Source organism: Pseudophryne corroboree, chromosome 6, assembly GCF_028390025.1.
Source record: "Pseudophryne corroboree isolate aPseCor3 chromosome 6, aPseCor3.hap2, whole genome shotgun sequence".
NCBI classification, from domain to species: Eukaryota; Metazoa; Chordata; class Amphibia; order Anura; family Myobatrachidae; genus Pseudophryne; species Pseudophryne corroboree.
In genome coordinates this window covers 131,384,279-131,390,278 of record NC_086449.1, presented here as the reverse complement: position 1 = coordinate 131,390,278, position 6,000 = coordinate 131,384,279, and the positions used below count along the sequence as shown (strand labels likewise).

Sequence of the window (6,000 nt, the reverse complement as noted above, 5' to 3'; positions counted from 1 at the left end):
TGAGTAACATCTAGATTTTCCCTTTCCCAGATTGTATTAATGTTACTGTCTTAAGTCTGAGGAGTATATTTACTTTTGGGGTCCTATCATGTCCCTGTAGTCTAACAAGTTATTAGTGCTATTTTCTTTGTATAATTGTAGAACATGACTCATCCTTTATAAATAACTGCGTATTATGCTGCATGTCTCTTTGCTGGGTCATTACTGGCTTCTGGCAGCTCACACACTGTGCCACGTTGGGTACTTACCTGGCAGGACCGCGCTGTAGTTGGAGCTTCATTCTCATGGACTGTACAAGACACATTTATGGGGAGCTGATGTCCCTTAAAACACAACCTAGGCTCTAATTAGCAACCCCAACAGTGTCTGAACTTCCGAATACAAGGCGGCAGTGTAAGTATTAGACCAGGTTGCTGGGGCGTGTTGGAGATATACTGTTTTGAAAACCGCACAAAGTAAAACAGGCACATAGAAGAATGCTGCTATACAGTGTGCATACAATTCATAGGTTTTATTTTGCTACACAGGGGAAGATTTATCAAAGGTTGGAGATGTATAACGTGGACAGAGATAAAACACCAACCAATCAGCTCTTGACTGTCATTTTACAGGCTGTTTGAAAAAAAATGACAGGGGCTAATTGCTACTTTATCTCTCTCCACTTTGTCTCCCAAGTATTAATAAATCTTTGCTTAGTTTTGAGTGTAGTAAACCATAATTTTCAGGTTGTTTGACCCCACAGTAAAACCTACCCTTGGCACTGAGCCTGATTCGTCTTTGTAAGTGAAGCAAAAAGGCAAGCAACTGGGTAAAACCATGTGCAGTGCAGGTGGGGCATAACAACATGTGCAGAGAGATTTAGATTTGGGTGGGGTGTGTTCAAACTGAAATCTAAGTTGCAGTGTAAAAGGAAGCTAACATTTGTTGGCTACGTGCAAAAGCAACCAGTATTTACCCTGCATGGAAAAAATCTAAATGTATTTGTTCCCCACGCATTGCAACATGAAACATAGAATTTGACGGCAGATAAGAACCACTTGGCCCATCTAGTCTGCCCCTTTTTTATTTTATCCTTTAGGCAATCTCAACCCTTTTTTAACCTTAATTCTTTGTAAGGATATTCATATAACATGGTTTGTTCCAGACACGAAGAGGGGATATTCAATTACTGCAGCTAATTGATTCGCTGGGGGCTACTCATTTAGCCTCGATACCTGGTACTTGATAACACATGGGTCGGGTACTTCTCCTAGATCCCATGTGTTATTATCACACCAAAATAGGACATTTTTCTCCCGAAAAAAATGGACTTTAATTTAAAAGGCCGATAATGACCATTAGTCAAAGATTGTGCTATCATCCCGTATTTTTGGGGGAGAAAAGTGATTGGGGCTAATTGAATACCGGCCAAAGTTACTTGCTTTTTTGGCTTTACTTGCAACATGAATCAGGCTCTATGTAATAAAGACATTTAAAGTTAATATAGACCCACATGCTTCTCTTCTGTAAACCGGGTGTGTGCCACACTGATCTGAGGATTCAGCTCATTCCTAAACAGTTTCATCCAATATGGATTAGAACTGGCGTCTACTAATTTGTCTAAGGTTTTCTGTTAAATCAGTTTATGGTTTTCTCTGCATTGATGAACGTGAATGGAGTTTTGCCGCAAAACAAACTTCTGATAACCTTTGTGTTCTGCTGTGACCTCACTTTTTCATGGAAAAGGAACACTACTTTTTTTTTTTTTTTAACTATTAAACTGAAAAGCAGCTGAGGGACGCGTGTGAAACACATGTAATTAGCAAGTTCCATGTGTTTGATATGAAACTCATGGGAATAAACTGGATTTAAGTTTTAATTGAGGGTCTCAAATCAGCTTCCAACATAAATGCACAAAAGTTGCTCTGATAGGGGTAATTTTAGAATGGAATTTAATATCTTTGCCTACACTCCCTGTTTTACGATGATAAATATGAAACTTACATAATTTTAAAGAATGTAACACACGTAGAACCTATGAAATGTAGCTCCGGGTATAACTAAAGATCGATCGATCTAGGGAAGCATTTTCCTTATTAATATTCCACATGGCAAAGCAGCTTATCCATATGTCACAAAGCGGAGTATGGTTTATTCAAATAACACATTCATATTAAGTAAGCTGTCTCCATTATGCAATTGACACATCCGTTTAAAAGCTAATATTTATTTTAATCTCATTTACATAGCCAAACATAATGTCATTGTGCCTGTACTGTGCAATATAGTTAAGTCCCACTTCAAGTGCCTGTGATTTTTCATTGAAGAAGCAGTTCAAGAGTTATAGCTGCCCTGCATCAAGCAACAAAAGGGTAATTATCTCTGACAGGGTGCTAACATATTTTAGATAAAAGAACATAGTACGTGAAATCAATAAACATGGCCAGCATTACGATAATCTTCAAGATGAGTTGATGGAGCAACTGCTCTGAAGGATTATCGTTAACTGGATGGACATGAACAATAATCACAGCATGATAATGTTCGATTGGTCATGGATGGCCATCGATGGTCTGACTGAATGGAACCTAGTTTAGGCATATGCAATCTCTCACCCCCCACCGATTGTTAAATACCATTGATAGTGATCACCAGGATAATTTTAAACATGTTGGATGGTCCTGTCATTCAGCCTATTCCACGTGCCTATATGTACACGCAGACACACGCGGCCTCTATCTGAGTTTGCTGGGGTAGCCAGATCTGCTACCTTATGCTAATGACAATGTGGGAAGCAGATAGTTTCCCGGCGGTCAGGATACCGACGTCGGAATCCAGACCAGCGCCCGAAATCCCCACTCGGGGGTGGATGTCCAGTTGCCACCCAGAAACCCCTATTTCACAGAAGCTAAGATCTGGCTGAGGTTGTAGCCTCCCTCAAGGTGCATATGCATGGCGCTGCACATGCACAGTTTGCAAATAATCTCGATGCATCTACATCTTGAGTGGTATGAAACTCAGAATCAGGCTCACACACATACAGTGCATCCAGAAAATATTCACAGCGCTTCACTTTTTTCACATTTTGTTATGCTACAGCCTTATTCCAAAATGGAATAAATTGTTTTTTCCCCTCAAAATTCTACACACAATACCCCACAATGACAATGTAAAACAAATTTATTTTTTGTGTGATTTTTGCAAATTTATTAAAAATAAAAAAACGAAGAATTCACATGTACATACGTATTTACAGCCTTTGCTCAATACTTTGTTGATGCACCTTTGGCAGCAATTACAGACTCAAGTTTTGAATATGATGCCACAAGCTTGGCACACATATCTTTGGGCAGTTTCGCCCATTCCTCATTGCAGCACTTCTCAAGCTCCATCAGGTTGGATGGGAAGCGTCTGTGCACAGCCATTTTCAGATCTCTCCAGTGATGTTCAATCGGATTCAAGTCTGGGCTCTGTGTGACTTACCTCCTTCATTGCATTCTGGCTGGGAGTTCCTCCCTGATGGTTGAGGTACGCAACTGGCGTTGCATTGTCCGAGCGGATTTGGACTGGTTTTTCCTGAAGGATGTCCTTTACCTGAATAAGTGCCATATATATGGCCCGAAGTTCTCATATATATTTATTGGCAGGCAACTTTCCTCCTTGGTCCACTGCCCCTGGAAGCAACTCCTTCCTGACACTGCTCCCCAGCCCTGAAGACTGGCATCCGTTGTCAGAATTTCCCAATCTGATATCCAAAAGGGTCTCCCTTTGTCCAGATGGGATGTCTGCTGCCACCAGGCTAATGGCCTCCTTACTCCCTGGGAAGGACCATAGTCTGCGTTTTAATTGTCTGATTACAACCATTCCATTTGGAAATGATCAGACGTTGCAGAGGCCTTGAATGGAACTGAGCATACTCCACCATGTCGAATGTCGACACCATCAACCCCATCACACACATTGCGGCGTGAATAGATACCATTTGACTGTGTAGCAGCTCCTGAATCCTTGACTGAATTTTGGATATTTTGTTCAGAGGAAGAAATACTCTGAAGACCTGATTCCAGCACAGCCCCCAAATGAGTTATCCGTTGTGACGGAACCAGGGATGACTTTGGCCAATTTATGAGCAAACCGTGTCTCTGTAAACAAGCTATTGTCTGTTGCAAATGACACTGAAGCAATTCCTGAGACTGTCCCAGGATTAATAAGTCGTCGAGGTATGGAAAAATCCTTATCCCCTGTTCACGGAGATAAGATGCCATCACCACGATAATTTTGGTGAATACTTTGGGAGCTGTGGCCAGTCCAAAAGGTATGGCCTGAAACTGAAAATGATGCTGGAAGATAGCAAACCTGAGATAGCGCTGATGGGACAGTGCTATAGGAACATTTTGGTAAGCATCCTGGATATCCAGGGATACCATAAAATCCTCCGGCTCCATGGCCAAAATAATGGAATGTAAAGTCTCCATAAGAAACCGAGGCACCCAAATGTACTTGTTCAGCGCTTTGAGTATGGGCCGGAACAACCCAGTTGGCTCCTGGACCAGAAACAGGTTGGAATAAAAATATTTTCCTCGTGCAGGAGGAACTGGAATTATCACTCCTGACTAAAGCAACTTCTGAACTGCCTCTTGCAAAACCCCGGCCTTCGTTTCCACTGAAGATGGACTGGTACACAAAAACCTTTGAGGAGGGTGTTTCTTAAAAGCAAATACATAACCGTGAGATACCGCTTCTTGCACCCAGGCATCTGTGGTAGACTGCTGCCAGATCTGTGCAAACTGAAGAAGTCTGCCTCCCACCCTGGGATCCCCCAGGTGGAGGCCGGCACCATCAGTCTGGTGGCTTATCTTCTGATTTGGAAGCTGGTCCTCAGGTTTTCCAATGCTTTTTAGTCTTATCAGACTTGTTGTATTGGGACTGTTTGCCATCACCCCTTCCTTTTTGCTTTTCCTTGATTCCGAAAAGCTGGAAATCTAGACTTGCATTTTTGCGTGGAAGGAAACTTCACTTTCTTGGAGGCTAATACTGTTTAATTCTTTACCTAAGAGAATATCTCCAGTAAAAGGCAAAGACTCCAGAACCTTTTTGGATTCTGAGTCCGCTTTCCATGTACGTAGCCAAACTGCTCTACGAGCTGCTACTGCTGAGGCTGATGCCTGAGAGGCAATTGTACCCATATCCAAGACTGCTGCTTCCATAAACATCGCCGCCTGTTTATGTGCAATATGAGATTTTTGCTCTCTAAATGCCATTGAAAGATAATGCATCAGCCCATGCTGCCACTGACTGTCATCCAGGCTGAAGCCATAGCTGGTCTTATGATTGCCCCAGACAAGGAAAAAAATAGTTTTAAGAAAACCTTCAATTCTCCTGTCCGTGACATCATTTAATGATGTTGACGGCAGAGGTAATGTAGATTTTCGCACCAGTCAAATTGCATGAGTATCTACTTTGGGAGCCACCTCCACTTTTAAACAGTCCCCAGCTGGAAGAGGATAACTGGAATTCCATTTCTTAGGAATTCTAAACTTCTTACTGGGCGTAGCCCAAGCCTCTTGCATAATTTCCATCAGCTGTTCTGACCCAAGAAACTCAGTCCTAGCTGTTTTAGGACGTTTAAACACAGGTGCCTAGGATTTTAACACAGGCTCTGCCGCCTCCTCTGAGTAAAGAATTGCTTTCATTGCACTAATCAGCTCAGGTATGTCTACGGAGCTGACTCCTTCCTCCTGGTCTTTGTATGCAGACCCAGAGTGTTTTGAGTCCTCATCCTCCGATGAGTCCTCATTTGAAACGTGTAGACTGTGAAGATGTTTCATATCTGTGATTTACTTACCACCGGCCTTTCAGCCTCTTTGTTGAGAGGCTGCCGCTTCCCCTGCTGAATGTAATAAACTACAGGTGGCAGGTTCCATGTAAGGGTTAACAGGGTAACCTATTCCTGGTATCTGAGCCTGCATTATCCGCTCAGCTATACTGGATAATGTCTGTGCAAAAGTAGCCCATGGGGGT

At 42.3% G+C, this 6,000-nt stretch overlaps 1 protein-coding gene across 1 annotated transcript in view; it reads left to right on the top strand.

Moving 5' to 3' along the window:
• Positions 1–299: 299 nt before the first annotated feature.
• The window catches only part of BNIP3L (BCL2 interacting protein 3 like), a 63,092-nt gene continuing 57,391 nt past the window's right edge, over positions 300–6,000 (top strand). Inside the window, exon 1 of the mRNA XM_063931848.1 lies at positions 300–393. The gene's annotated coding sequence lies outside the window, so the exon portion shown is untranslated. The remainder of the gene's footprint in view (positions 394–6,000) is intronic.